Genomic DNA, 16,813 nt, shown 5'->3' on the forward strand with positions numbered 1-16,813 from the left:
GTAGTGTTAAATTTAGTTTTTGTTAATAAAAAAACTGATTGATCGCTAATTGTTGCCTGAAGACATATTAATTTTCTTGATGTGTTACCACAATTGGACTAAAAACCTAATACAGATTTCAGAGCCTTGAGTTGGTTGGTTTTTCTTGTTTTAACTTAAAAGTCCTTATAGCTCGCAAAATCGCTCAATCAGATTCTGCTGAGGGACATTTTTTGTGCATAATGAACATTTATGTAGGTTTTCCGGATCATATCAAGTATTAGACTGATTCTGATTCTTAATATCGTGTTGGCTCATCCCTCATAAATGGACTTTCTTTGCAGTTGTTTCAGGTATATTTAGTGAGTGGCTTTGACCATGAGCCGTCACTGCAGAGAGGGTTTGGGTCAGAACTCTACAATTCTTCCACCTGTTTACCGCTCGGATCTTCTCTCTTTTTTCCGCTCTGCCTTTCACCTTCTCTCCTTGCTCCGTCGCCCCGAGGAAAGCGCAGCCTTGCCGTATTTGACAAGGTTGATGTTATCTCCATGCAAATGTGTTACTGACAAAGAGCATCTCTACAGAAATAGATTCAGATGTGTTTCCGCTGCCCCCTGTTCTCACCAGCTACCTGCTCTTCTTACTCTCCTGTTTGTTGTTTACACTACCAGACAGCACCAGTGCAACACACCTATGAAAACTCCTCGGAGTGGAGTGCACACGGGGTGTGTTGTACTCCCATCTCTGTCTCCTCCACAGTGTGAAGCTCTGAGCAAAAGACCAAGCTCAGACAGACGATTGAATTCCCCCTGAAACGCAGAGTGAGGACGGCAAGAAATTATTCAGCAGCAGTTCCCGCAGCAGCAGCAGCAGCAGCAGCAGCATCAGCATCAACAGTGGTGGCAGCAGTGAGCGTGAGAGAAATGGAGAGAGAGGGAGTGTGTGTGAGAGTGTGTGTGTGTGTGTGTGAGAGAGAGAGAGCTTGAGTGAGAGCGGGTTCCTATGCACTGTGCCGAGCGTAGCTGAGCCGTGCCGTCGCGTGGCAGGCTGTGTGTTCCCGTCTGGTTCCCAATGCTCTCTGGTGAGGCAGAGCTTACAGAAGGTGGAGAGATGTGGCTCCAGCGTCAGTGAAGATCAGCCACCTGGCCGGGGCATCACTGAGCAGCGGCAGCAGCATGGTAGCGCTGGAGACCCTCTGCTGACACCAGAGTGACTGATGATGACAGCCCACGCGTGGGCTACCATGCGCCACAGCCGCGCCGTTCTAGGAGGAAACACAGCCATGTGAAAGTGACTCGGCTGCCAGTAACTCTTGGACATGTTTTCCAGGGCAAAGTCTGGATTTCTTTCTGTGTTTGAACTTGTTTTTTTTCTCTCGGTGCTGTCTGGCTGTCCTGAACTCACCCACCAGGCAAGGACTAAAGGCAGATGGAACAAGGGGGGTAAGTGATGACGGACAACCGTGAGTGACATGCGTTTATCGATTTGTTAATTTGTCTTGTGACAGGCTGAACTACCCTGGAGCTGTCACAGACATCTGCAGGTTTAATTTTTGATTGACACATACACGCACATCCTCGACTGACCTTGCTTACAAACACATTTTGCTTTGGATGTTAACGATATCTGTCGAAATCTGGACCTGCACTGTTCCTGAGGTTTGCGTATTGTCCCTAAAATCCTGCAAAAATTTGTGGTGGCTGAAGTGTTTTCAGTGGAAGTCAAGGTAGTGATGACCACTTGCATCCTCTAAAATGTTTTGTCCAACTTTTCAGTGCTGTCCAGTTTACACAACACTTAGCAATTCTTCTGGTATTGGTGTCTTCACCATTGTCACACACACACCTTCCTCTCCTGATGTGGCTTGAGGCTGCACTGTGTTACACGGGATCATGTTTATCTCTGCACCCTGGAATGTTTTGTTGACAGGACATGCCACCAGTGTCTCGGTGCTGTGATTTCTTTTGGTTTAAGGACTTAGATCTGCAGTCTTCAGGAGAGGTGTTAATAAATCATCTCATCCCCCTCCGTGGGAGCGGTCCTCTCTCCTCTCTTGTAGCATTTAATCCCCTTTTTCGGATTAAAGGAGCCTCTAATCTTGGCGCTGGTGCTCAGTGAGAAGCCTGAGAGATGCTCCCTGCAGCCTATCAGCAGTGGAGGCACTCAAGTCTCGTGCTCTGTGGGATGTGTGTGTCTTCAAAGAGGCAGTGTCACAACTGTGATCTGTTCAATAATTCCCTGCCACTTTGCTTCTGCTCTTCTTCTTCTTTCACCCAGGCCCTGTTTTACATCTTTCCAGTGTCACATTGATGCATTTTCCCCCCAAAAAGCATCTTTACCACTCAGAAGTTCAAATTACTTGGACCAAGCTCTCTGGTCAATAATACACAATTTAGAATCTCTTGTTCAATACTTACTGTATGTGTATAAGTTGTTGTACTGCAGATATAAATTGGATAAACAAATCTACATTGATTTAATTTTCTGGATTAGTTCAAGTCAGTTGTGATAAGTTGTGATAAGATGAGAAGTTGTTGGGTGAAGGAGAGAGAATGGAGTTTCATTCTGCTAGAGATATTTTTTGTGTGCAGTTTTTGAATCGCCTGACATTGTGGTTGAAATGTGTTCAAGGTTGGAATTTGATGCGTTTGCTGCAAATGTGAATCAGCACTCTGCAAAGCAAGGATAAAAACGGGCTTGGTGTGAAATCAAAGCTATCGCTGGCCTCAGGTGAAACGAAGGACACTGACCTCCATCTGTATTATTAGGCAATATGCTCCATTCATATCTGTGGAGATGGTGGAAAAATAATAATTACACAACCAGATACAGCCTTGCTTTTTTGTTCATAGCTATATAACCAAGTATTTATTGTGTTTTTATAGGTACATTTCGTTTCTCTCACCACTCTTCTTTCATTGATTGCAGACATTATCACATGTGGCATTACGATTTTAATGTAATTTATGTGGTATTTGTAATAATTAATATTTTCTATGAAACACTGGCGATATGGACAGAATACATAGCTGTAAACCATCTCAGTTTACTAGAAACTCTGCTGATACTGGACTCCATTTGTTGGCAAAACGGTCTCAGTTATTTGTGGCACTGATTCCACGAGATGGTGGAAACTTTCCCTCGAGATTCTGATCCACGTTGACCTGGTTACATCACGTAGATTTTTGCAGATTCTTCAGCTTTACATTGACGCTGTAAATTCCTTTTCCTCCACCGCATCCCAAAGGTATTCAGACCACATTCAGGTCACATCCGCTCCACTACTATTTTCATTCAAAGACATACAATTCTGTCCAGATACACTCGCTGTCCATTCTACACAGGAAATGGAGAGGATTTGGTTCAATTTTAAAAGCTCAGAGGCTGCGTTTCACTCTTAAAATGGCAGAAACTTAGACCTTTGTAAACACACTTGATAGCATTTACTTTATCAACCATCAGCTGTGGACAGCAATCTAAAAAAAACACTTACTTTCACCGCATAATCTGTTTTACAAGAGAAATCCCTGTACTGATTTTTCACCACGGTTGTTTCACAAGTAATACTTGAGAGGAAACTGAGAGGAGACAATCAACTTCCTATTTACAATGGTGCGTGTGCACCAAGTGTAGTTTTCACAGGTCATTTCCCCTATTTCTAAAAGTCTTCTCCCATTAGGGGTCGCCACAGCAGATCTTGTCCTCTTCTGTCCTTCATAACATCCATGAACCTTCCCTGTGTTCTTCATCTTCTCCTCCTGCCTGGCAGCTCCATCTTTAACGTCCTTTGTCCAACATAATCACTTTCCCTCCTCTGTACGTGTCCAAACCATCTCAACCTCTCCCTCGAATATGCTAATATCTTATCCTGTCCATCCTGGTCACTCTCAACGAAAAATCTCAGCATCTTCAGTTCTGCCACCTCGAGAGTTTCAGATCTGTTGCCTGCTCAGAAAGGTGATTGAAGTGCACTGAACTCTTTGTCATGTTCATAAAAACCGGTTTGACTTGACTTTTGCCTCGTGACATGGCACTTTATCACCATGGAAGTATAGCCATTACAAGATGGCAAACTGAGGCCATAAAGGGCTGCACATGGTCAGCAGCTACATTCATATGGACTGTGGCTTTCAAATGGTGATTGATGGTTTTTGAGCGGCCTGAATTCTGCCTCTGTGGACTTGAAAGGTAGCTGTAGAAAGTCTGTACCTGCTTCTTCAGAGAGACTTGTGGCCTGAATCCACATCACAATGGAGCCCACTATTAACAAACTGCCATAGTGGAAAATGCATTAAAGCTCACAGAGGAATATTTAAAAACCCTTTCTGCAGTCTAGACTGATTCTTCCACCATTCCACCTCCTCCTGAAGCCTGGACGCTCTGCTCTTATATGTGAGGGGAGATTGCTTCCATCGTGAAAGATTTGCGTCGGAGCATAATGTAGTGTGTAGTGTCATGATGGATAGTAAAGACAGGTTTTTATCTTTTTTGAGCATGTTAACTGATACTCGTGTTTTCCACAGAATTAACTGCAGATCAGAACCCAAAAGATGGGTACACAGACTAGAAAGTGAAAGAAAATCAGAATCAGAAGGGCAATATTTCTTTCGTTACTGTTACTCCAACCAAAAATGGAACAGAAAAACAGATTCACAGCTTATTAAAAGTTAATATACCAAGAATATTAATATGGAAAACAAAAAGAAGGAAGATGATACACAATACAATATTAATCCGCTGTATTAAAATGAGTGGCAGAACTGCATTGTGCGTCGCTTCAGCTGAAACTATAGGGTCCGACTGTCAGCGTGGGCAGCAGAAACTGTGAGAGACAGTCTGAGCACAAACTAGCGCAAGCAGGCATGAGGCAGATGCACTCACCGACCACTTTATTAGGTACACAGGACACCTAATGAATGGCACTCGGTGTGGTCGCCTGCTTCTTCAGTCCATCTGCCTCACAGGATGTCAGTTTGCATTACTATGTGCATTTTTTTTATTTACTTTCTATTATTTTGAGCCAGTCTGCCCATACCTCTCTGTCACCAGCGAGGAGGCATTTCTGCCCACAGAGCTGTCACTCACTGAATATTTTCACTTTTTCTGACCATTTCTCCTTAAACCTTAGCGATGGTTGTGCATGAAAATCTCAGTAGATTGACATTTCCAGTCCATCCTAGTCATTAAATCACTTTTTTACTCATTCAGGAGGTCGTCTTGACCACGCCTACCTGGCAAAAATACATTGAGTTGCTACTGTACGATTGGCTGATTAGATATTTGCGTTAACGAGCTGTTGGAACTGGTGTAGCTAACAGGGTGTGTTATTGAGTTTTCTGCACATGTATCTACAGTGCAGCTGTGGAATAAGACCACAAATTGGACCAATTTGCACTTTTCATCATCAGCACATTGTCGCTGTGATGAGAAGTGCAAATTGGTTGGATATATTTTGAAATTGTAGCATTGTAGTTGGTGGAAAAACAGATTCTGATTTAGAAAACAAACGATAGGCAAGTGTTACACCATGGTGTAATATGAATCCAATTTATTCAAACATGTTTCAGAGAAAATGCAATTTTATTTTCACTGATAACTCCTTGATTTTCTATATTGAACCAAACCGTTTGGTTCTGACTTTCAGCCATCCTCTCACAGTCTGATGTAAACTGACTGTGTGCAGCCAGTAGATTAACACCAGGTGCACCAGCTGCGCTTTGGTAAATCTCAGCAACAGAACACTGTTTACTGTCATCCTTATCTCTTAAGAGTAGGGCACTACGGCTTGAGGTCTGGTGATTGGGAAACAATCCACTTTCTTCCTATACACGATGTCTGACATCAAATTACTGCTCCCTCATAATCTCACACCCCTCAGTGGAGAGACTTTCCACAGCTAATATCTCACAGACGCACCGGTCAGAAGCACCGGAGACTGAAGAGAATCTGGCATTAGGGGCGGGAAAATCCAATTGGGTGTATTATGATCCCACCAACCTATAATACAAGGTAATGTGAAGACGGAAGCAGGAGGAGAGAAGAGTGTCTTGTGCTAACGCTCGGCTCTGAAGCCAAACAATTTGTGCAGTAGCCCAGGATTAGAAGCAGGGTCATTCTTTTGCAATGTTCTCAGCAATGGATTTACTAAACAGGACAAAGAGAGTAATGGTTAAAAGAAGTGACCAACCTCTATTACACACACGTATGACTCTGACTCCTCTTTACACTGGGGCTGAGTGTATCTGACTCTCTGGGACGGGAGTGAAGAGAGTATTAGATTTATAGACCCGGACTGGAGAAGAGGGATTAATATTAGCACTTTCTAATCGCACGGGAATTGTGTAGCCTAACACGGATCAACAAGCCAAATGGCTTACTTCATCACTGTTTGCACACACTCCACAGCTCTGCAATTAGAAAGGGCTGTCCAGGGCTGCTCACGCCATGAGGAAAAATGACTACTGGATCTACAATGAACTGAAAATGTTCTGCATCACAATACGCTGCCTCCTTTCTAATCAAATGACAACGTGTAGTGTAAATACAATAAAAAAAAAACTCCATTAAATTCATTTAAATTTTGCCAAATATGATTTTTGATGTTGAAGTATACTGTCATTCAAAGATACACACACAAATATCACAGGTTGCCAGACCACCAGCTGAGTTCAGTTTCCATGCGAATCCTTGCGCATTTTTGCGTGGTTATCCAGAAGGCTCTTGTGTAGTGAGTAAACAGTGTATTCCTGCGTATCACCTAGACTACACCATGGATCATGGACTGCACTTAAAAAGTGGACTTTGGCTTCCAGTTTGCTTGTCAGCTAATCCGAAATAAGAATATTTAGCCACCAGGGGGCGACGCAACCGGTTACAATAAGAGTGGAAGCCTATGGCAAAAGCCTCGACTTCTCACTTGATTTATAATGTCTGTAAACATCTTCTCCAGTAGCACATGTAGATTTTCTAAATTCCGTCCTTTACAAGTCTGGTTGAAGGTGACAGTGTCAGTGCACTTTTGGTTGCAAAACCTCAACATGGCAGCAGTTAAATCCCAAATCTCAAGGCTTCATAACAGGATTTCAGATTGTTATGGGTGACATCATGACTGGTTGTCACATGGGTTGGATGTTAATATTAGATCTGAATGGGTGCTTTATGTTTTCTCTTTAGGCGCATCTTGTTCCGTTTCATTTGTCAGCTCCGTGCTGGAACAACTTCAATTTGCCCAATTCAAGCAGCTTCAAAGCAGGCTGAGTGGATCTTGCCTTACAGCATATTTTGAATAGTTTTTGCTTTACATACTGTAACTTCACTACTTTGTGAACCAGCCTTTTATTCATGCAGAGTTTGTCTTTGCTAATGGAAACCCCCTGGAGTAGAAAAGCCAAACTGTCTGTGCAGGACTTATGTAATGATGTACAGACAGAGAAACAGAGACTCCCTCTAGTTTCCTTTAGTGTTTACACTTTAGATGTGTCTTGTTCCATTGCGGTTATCAGTGTTATCCAGTGCTGACACACTGGAACAACTTTAATTTGTCCAGCGTGAGCGGCTCCACAGCAGGGTTCACAAGTTCACAAACTCCGTCTCTCTGAATGAGGTTTCAGACTGTTTCACCTGGTCAGTCGTCTTATGAAAGCTGCTGGCTTGGAGCCCGATGTCTGCCTTCTTCTTTGCAATTTTCTTTTAAGGCATCCTTGGAATCTTCCTTAAAATAAACTATCCTGTATCTGCAGAGACATAGCTGAAAAAGGGGTGACGGGAATCAACAGTTTAGTTTTAAATGTATTTTTTTACACACCAGTTTACAGACCATTATAGCTTGTCTTTACATGTGATAAGTGTAACAAGGGTTTATTGCTTATATTCTCACCTTTTAACCTCCAGTGAAGTGGCGGATAAAACACGCTTAAACTGCTGTCTCGTTGCAGCTTAATATAAGTTTAAATAAAGCGTAATTATTGTATAATGCTTTATCTTCATAGCTTGTGTCTGGAGTGCAGTGTGTAGCTTTATAAATGCACTGTAGAGCTTCGTCAGTGAGTAACTTTTTAATTATTTAAGCTGCTGGAGTATAGCTTTTCATTTGGAGTATGTTTTAACCTATTGGAGATACGATTACTTTAAATATTTCCTTTACAGTTTACATTACACAGCATGTTATTGCATTGTCACTCCAGTGAATCTCACCTTACAGCACATTTTTGCTTTACATGCGACTTTGTAGTTTCATGAGCCAGTCTTCTATTTTTGCAGAATTTGTCTTCATTAATGGAATTCCCCTGGAGTAGAGAGACCAAACTGGCTGTGGGGATAAAAATATTACACATAGTAATGGGGGGAAAATTAGGCAAAAGCCTGATGGAAAAATGAAATCACTGTCATTACATTTCAGTTAATATGTTTTGACTTGTGTCTTGGGGCAGCAACATCTCTCGCTGTCTGTCCCTGTGACGTTGTGCTGACATGCTGTGAGACTCGTGCGCACTAATGTAAAATTTAAGCCGAATTTTCAACTCTGCCAAACACTTGCGTTTTATAAACAAAATGTTTACAAGGCAGACAGCAAGTAAGACTATAATGAGCCAGACTTGGCGCCCTAATAATTACTCAATCATGGTGAGAAAAAAAAAAGGCTGGTAAGGCAGAAAATATGCCTGCTGTTCCTTGTTCAGTCCAATTAGATCATTAAGCTTTGAGCCTCTGCACTGCAAGTGGAGGAGAATCGGTCTCTCAAATGTACTTGCTGTAATTTTCTACTCCCACGTCTTGTTAGAAATAACCGTAATGCACACACGCTGAAAAGTGTGGGCGAGATTACAGATACAGTGGTAACAGGATTGTGCCAACATTAGGTAAAGGCTGTTGCAACCCAATTTAGAGAGGAAAGAGGGGCGTTATCAAATCAAATCTAATATTGAGGTTGTTTTGCCGTTCTTTACTGTGAGGTTTTAATAAAAAAAAAAAAGTCATCATATCTGAGAAAGATCTGTGATATTTTGATATAGTAATTGTCACAATATCATTAATCAATTTAAGATCTAAGTTTACCAGCACCTGATTTTTGTACATTTTGATCCACTGGATGCAGAAGACTTTGTAGATCCTTGTAGAACTTTACTGAGATACACACATCTGAACTTGTTAAATGGGACTGAACCATGTTAAATTTAAACTGCCGCCAAATACGTAATCTTGGTTAGCTCCAAATAAACCCACGCTGATGAAAACATAACCTCCTTAATCTTAATCTTAATCTGTCAGATGTAACAGCATCTCAGCACACTTTTGTTTGGTAATTAGTTCATAACATATATTAATAATGTGAATTTATGTGTGTAGTTATGGCTATGTTGTATTTCCTTGTCCCACGTGTTAAAGGACCAGTGTGTAACATTTTGAAACGTTTATTGAAAAGATTTTGTTTTTTATATGAACTTTAGATAAGAATGTGCAGCTGCAGCCACAGCCACTGAGGAAAAGACACACTTGATGCTGTGTTGTGTCCAGTGGCCATTTTGTGCCGCTACAAACTATCCAGAGAAAGAGTTTTGTGTTTTTAAGTGGAACATCCTCTCTGATCAGAAAAGATCAGTCTGTATAAAAGCTAAATTAATTCTAGTGATTCTGTTTAAATTAAAACTGATTGCATTTAACCTCCATGATCTTCATTAAATGTAAGATTATTAAGTTATTCTAAAGCTAAACGGGCTAAAGGTGACTCATAAGCATCCGTAACAGAATCTGCAAAGTTCTTTGAAAATACAATTTTTGCAATCAATGGCACCAATAATCATTTAAATAACCTTTATTTTTATTCACCCATTTTTGTGCTTTGAGATTTTTAAATTGCAGTAGGTGTGGTTTCTACCATATTATGATATTGGATAATCTCGATAATCTTACGCAGTTAAAAAATAAATGTAACACCCACGGTTCTTAATCTTTTAAATTAAGGATTTATCGTAGCATTAAAGAAAATTAAAGTGTTGCCGTTAAAGACTGAGGCGGTGAAATAACTGATTCAGTAAATGGGTGAGGCACTATCACTACCTGTCCTCCTCCTCCTCCTCCTCCTCTTCACAAACCCACTTGCCACTGCACGGCGCAGCTTAATTGCCACATTCCAGTCGCACGTCCTCTAATGAAGCGGATTTCTAATTGCGGAGGAAATTACACTTTACAATAACAGTGTTTTATGGGCGAATTTTAGACAGTAAATATGACAACTTAGCGTGATGGATGGATGGTGTGCACGCTTTATGGCCCGGGACCCTTTCACCCCGTCGTTCCATGACTTGGCCACACCTACTGTAAGTTACAGTGTGTCCATGTGATCACATGCGACTGTGGACATTATGTCTTTTGAATGTAATACTTTCATACATACACAGTTGAGCTCAAAAATGCTTAACAATAAATAAAACACAAGAAAATAAGGAGCATAAATAGATAAATAGGAATATAGGAGATGAAATGACGAACGCAGTGGTCCTGACAGACTATCTCTGGGTATACTGCAGCTTATATTTTTTATTTAAGCCTGTTTAATACAGCAAAGGGACAGTCTTTAGAAGATTGTGTGCAAATCCTCCTCTTTAACTTGACGTCCACAGCATTTGGTTTATGGTTTATCTTTATTTCCTTGGAAATGCCAGTGGTAATAGATAGAAAACAGAGTCTGGTCAATTTATTTATTTTTTCAACTGTTGCCAGGTCGATGACGCGATCAAGGCCAGAAAAGGAATTTCTTCACAAAGAATGTCAGACCTAAGCTTTTCTTCTTCTTCTTTTATTTTTTTTATTTTTTTTTTTACTTCACTCTGACTCACTTTCTTTTGATATACCTCCTTACCTCTCTTTGCTCGGTGCAATAAAACTTTAAAGAGATAAGAAGCTTTTTTCTATTTCAGGGTCACCATTAGTCTGAATAATGCATTGACAAGAGGAGAGCGGTTTGAGTTCTGTGGAGGATAGAAGCACAGCCTTCAATTAAATTATACATCATTATCACAGCTGGCAAGCCTGGTGCGACGTACCCTCTCCATCCTCCACTAAATGTTCCATGTTACTGTCTTGTCCAATATTGTGTGTCAAGCGACAGCCTTTTTCCTGTGCCAGCACAGAGCCGGGATGAAGATAAGAGAACGTCTGTGCTGGATGGAAGTACACAAATAATGGAAAAAAAGAAGGGGATGGTAATGCAGGGACATAGCTTAAAGGAGTGTACTGGTGTTTTTCCTGTCCTCCTTCATTAAGAGGAATTGTCCCTGTCCCTAATAGACAACAGGCCTCTAGTGTGATGCTGTTAAACTGATGCAATTTGTCAATAAAAGCACTTTGTGAAAAAGGCACCGGGTAAGAGTCACATTCTGACGTTATCTTCCATTTGGATGCAGATATTACCATGAGGATGTTATTTAGTATTACTCTTACTGTTGTGATGTGTCATTTGGGGTTGAACATATGTTGCTGTCCCCGTGTGTGATGAATACTCTGCCTTTTCACTCAGGTTGAGCTAACTGCTAAGCTAACAGGCGAGTCTGCATGGTGTAGGACGCAAAAAACGTGTGTTTGTCTGATGGATTCAAAACAGATCGAAGGCCATACTTCTCTCTCTCTCCTGAAAGATGCTACAGTTACCTCAGATGGTCTTCTAGGCTGCATATTTTGTTGACCTTTGTATTAAGTTGACCTTTCTGGGCCACACGGTTGGTGTAGTGATTAGCACTCTTGCCTTTGCAACTAGAAGAACCAGGGTTCGCAATCCTTTTGGAACGAGGGCTTTCCTGCATGGAGTTTGCATGTTCTCCCTGTGTGTGCGTGAGTTTCCAAAAACATACAAATTTGGGGATTCGGCGAATTGGACACTCTAAATTGACATCAGGTGTGAGTGTGAGAGTAAATAATTTCACAGGACTGGCAACATGTCCAGGGTGTGACCCTATGTAAGCTGGATTGGCACCAGCATCCCCTGTACCCTCATGTGGAGGATAAAGTGGTAGAAGATGGATGAAAGTTGGCATTTCCTCCTCAAGGATATCCACTTTTCAGATAGAAAGTGACAGCCCTTGTTTGTATATTGTTATAAATGTTCTGCTGGCTGTGTTTATCTTTTGACTCGAGAATTGGCATCATTGACAGATTTTTTTAAGTGAGCCTCTAGTTGAGAATTGTTTTGCCAACATATTGGTACCTCCACCAGGTGTACTTCTACTCTCAGCTTCTCCCTTTTCCTCTCCCACAGCAGATTATCTGTCTCCATCTTACCCTATTTCTTATGTCTGTTTCACCAACTGTCCTCTTGTCCTCCTGCCTGGCAGCTCCATCTTCAACGCCCTTTTCTCCAATATAAACTCCATCTCTCCTCTGCAGTGACCAAACTATCTCAACCTTGGCTGTATTACTTTATTTCCAAACCCTTCAACCTGAACTGTCCCTCTGATATGCTCATTTCTTATCCTCCACCAAGTAAAAAAACAAAACAAAACAAAACAAATAAACCCGAAACAGTCATGACCCAAAGTGGAAGTTGCTCCCTTGTTTCCAGGTGAGAACTGTGTGATGTTTTCTACTCAGTTATGATCCAAGGAAGACATGATGATTGTTAGTTATCGAGATTTAGGATTTTTCAAAAGGTATTGATGTTTACTACTGTGGGGAACAGAGCAGCCTTGGCTGAGTGTTTGCTCTGCAGACTCGCAAATGTAGTAGAAAGTAAAATCAGCCCAAATGGAAGCTGAATTTCACAGTTGGAATTTTAACATGAAACCTAAAAATACCTAATAGCGAGACAACCCATTGATCAGTGGTGGGTGAAAATGTGTCTGAAAATCAGAGGAGGCTGTCATTCATTTGTTCGTTTCCAGAAACAGCAAATTGCTCTTCTGCTGTTTCTTCTTTTGTAACTGTATAATAAAAGGAAAGGAGTGTCATTACGACAAAGTGCACTCGGCTGAGTAACATGAAGCTGTGTTACTGTGATGAAAACACTGCAGAGAAACACCAGTGCCGGGACAAATCTGCTATTTTACTCATACAAGAACTGAAGGCTTTGACTTTAGAGAGACATTTGTAAGTGTGTTACCTGCCCCATATTAGTGCTGCATTATTAACATTGTCCTTAGCCCACTAGTTAATTAACCCCAAAGACCTTAATTTACAGGAGAGTAATGCATAACAATGGATTAACTTCCTGTTCTCATTACTAAGATTGATTAATTAAAATCACCGCTGTGTTATCGGTCATGTTTAAATATGACATTTTATCAGTGGGCCGTCATTACTCAGTCACCACCAGGAGTGAACTCTCAGTATTTTGTTTTTCAAATATACTTGTCTCTTCCTTTAGAACATCATCTCTCAGCCTAGTAATTTGTTGTTAAGTGTTCAAAACATGCATGAAACTGTAATATTACAGTATCTTTTAGTATACCATAACCTAAAATAGAAAATGATGATGTAGCTGCAACTATACATTATTATATCTTACCTGTTGATTAAATTCTCAATGAATCAATTTGTTGTTTTGGCTTCTCAAACCTCAATTAAATAAAATATTTTCGTTTAAAAAGTCTAGTGTATAAGAAGAGATTATTGTCAGAAATGAAATATATGACCCAGAAGAATGTTTGCATTAGGGCTGCAACTAACAATTATTTTCATGCTCGATTAATCTGACGATTATTCACTTGAGTAATCTTTTGGTCCATAAAATGTCAGAAAATGTTGAAAAATGTCGATCAGTGTTTCTCAAACCTGGAAACGACGATACTCTCAAAACCAAAATGATTCAGTTTTAATGATTTCTTTGTTATATGGAGAAAATAGTCATATTTAAAAAGCTGGAAAATCACAAAAGATGTTTTAATAATGGAATAAATTTCCCTCAAACGGAGTAATCGATCATGAAAATAGTAGACAATTAATTTAGTAATTGATTAATAATCAATAAATCAGTGTTTAAGCCCTGGTTTGCATAAGTGTATAATCACCTCAAAATATTAATAATTCTTTGGTTTTCGTTGTTTTAGAATAAGCATTTTTTGTATATCTTTGAAAGTCTTTTACAGGACTTAATTGCACAACATCTGTCACGACTCAACAAAGTTCCAAAGTCATAAGCATATGTTTTTTGTTCCACTGACGCTGCAAATTTCAGTCAAGCTCAGGCTCCATAAACCAATTTATTATTATACAGTCTTGTCAGAGAAATTTAATAAAAACACTTTTTTTTCTTAAATACCCAACAGAGTTATATTTTTCAGTGCTGTTTTGTCTTGTTTTGCAGTATTAAAGCAAACTTAATGAAAAATGGCAGGTTGACTGAAAGAAAGTCCTTCATTATCTTCGTCACAGTGAGACAATCCGAGCAGTTGGGTGCAAACTCAACTGTTACGCCATTAAGATTTCGATTATAAAAACAAGTGATTGTATAATGAACACCTCTGTGTGAGTGTGACCGTGATATTGTTTGTGTGCTCCCGTGACTGGCAGTGTTGTTTTGCAGGTTGTCGGCGTGAAGTCGTATTTAGTGCAGCATTACGCCTCTGTGCACTTTTGGTGTTGCTGGATTAGATTGTTTATTGTCCAATTTATCATGTTCACTTTGCCCGGCGTGAAGTATATCTCCCCATCTCTGAATACGTAATGGCATGGAGGCAAATATTAAGAAGTGGTCCACGCAGTCTTCCAGATGATACCCTACAAAAGGTTCGATTTCCTGCAGAGACCAAAATAACATGTAGAATATTAACCTAAACACAGTGTGTGTGTGTAAGTAATTCTCAGGATATTGCTTCACCAGCTAAGGATTATTTCCTGCTTAATGTCCCTTAATGTCACATATACATGATGGAAAATAGTGGCTGAAAACATGTTAAAAAATCTGGAGTTAAGAAAATTGTTTCTCTCTGGTCATCCGTTTTAAGGTGGGTCAAAAAGTATGGCTTGATGACAAACTCCTCCTCAAAATGAAGGAGGAGTTTACTGTTCACTTGTGAGTAACTGCACCTGCTCCTACACTACCGTCTTGATGCAAAAACACAGAAAAGAGCTCTCAGACTCCTGCTGTGAGACTGCAGTACCACTGATGGAGAAAGAGGGAGACAGAGAGCAGGGCTGTACAGTGTGACACCGAAATGGTGAAAATGTTGCTTTACATTTGTTGAAATAATAGTTTTATACTGCAGCGTTTTTGTCAATTTTCTGTACAAACCCGGACAAACGGAGACCACCGCGGACGTTGGTCCCCACTAAAGGAAATAAACCAGTATGTGTGTCTAGAAGAGCATTAGGAGGAGAGGACCGAACTTCTCCATCAGACGCAGACTTTAGGCTGGACCAAAGAGGGTGGATGTTGCTTCTCTATGTATTTGTTGAACAGGAAGTTTCATAACTGCATTTTCATTTATATTTTTCACAAACACTGACACACGGCATATAGCAACATGCTTTGGTCCCCACTTGAGCGAGTAATCCAGTATGCGTGTGTTCGACTCCTCCAGTGGACACGCCCTCAGCCTCTGAGAATTGCTCAATTTTATTTACCAACTTCTATCACAGAAATTTGGCAAGATGGTTACTGACACAATATTCTGTGTGTTGTCGGAGGCAGAGGAGAGATTTTTATCCCTTTACAGACTTTAAACCCTGTGTGAACTTCATATTCCAGCGGAGCTTTCTCAACCTTAGAGTCCTGTCATAATGGGTGACTATGATGCAATGGCGGCATGAAGTGATATAACAGCGTGGATGCTTTGACAGATGAGCGGGAAGTGTGCACGCTGAGGCCCGGATTAAGAGTTTAATGACTGGTAAAATTGTGGCATTTCGTCCAAGGTGACCCCCAGTTGAGAGGTGACCATGCCAAAGCTCGATGAAAAGTGAAGGTAATCCTTTCTTCCTCGTTTCCTCGTAGCTGTCACCAGCACAAGCTTTGTCACCAAAGCCCAAGGCATGTAATTACACTTTTATTGGCTTTAGGTAGACTGCATCATTCATTTTAAGAATAATCTCACCTGTGAGCCACAGTACAGATACATCATACCTGCATGGAAGCCTCTTGTTCTGACTCGCTGAGGTTTAATGGTCTTGTATGGATCTGGATTTGATGCATTGTTAATAGTGTGTGGGGTGTTAATACCTGAGTGGAGTCACTCCTCTTTTCTTTCCACTTGATGGGCGTTTTTTGTGAGTCGGAGGAGCGACGCCATACGAGTGTGACAGCAGCAGCATGCGAGTGCCTGGGTCTCCTGCCAACCAGCCTTGACACCATTAGCTCTGGTGACACATTAAGGTTCTGTTTGCCTTGTAATTTGTTTTGTCTGTCATTTTGATGGATGTCTTGTTTGCCGGCACTTCCACGCGCGCTGGAAAATGGTGGCTCCAGGACATTGTTAAACGAACTTCAAAAAAGGGAGCAGAAGGCATTTGTTTTCCTCAAACAGGTTTTTGTGTTAATGGGAGCGTGCAACAATGTCTCTACTCTGTGCCGCGCCAGACACTGGATAATTAAAGGTGAAAAGCTAATTTGAGGAGAAAGGCAGGGCAGCCCCGGAGGCTTTAGTGAGTGAGGAATGGAGATACCATTGACATTGTTGGTGTAAATCTCTCACTTTATATCAGTGTGGAAAAGCTGATAGAGTTCACTGCCTGCTCCTCTTTTTTTGTACAGAACACAGAATTAATAGTTTTTTAATCTGATTTTCAGCTTCTTCGATGTGAATATTTGAGTTTTGGGAAACCAATCAACATTTTATGGAGCAAACAACTGATGGATGATGAACAATTGCAAGTTTCACTTTGGTTTCGTATATTAAAACAAATTATC

This window comes from Solea senegalensis, linkage group LG8 (genome assembly GCF_019176455.1).
Source record: "Solea senegalensis isolate Sse05_10M linkage group LG8, IFAPA_SoseM_1, whole genome shotgun sequence".
Lineage (NCBI taxonomy): Eukaryota > Metazoa > Chordata > Actinopteri > Pleuronectiformes > Soleidae > Solea > Solea senegalensis.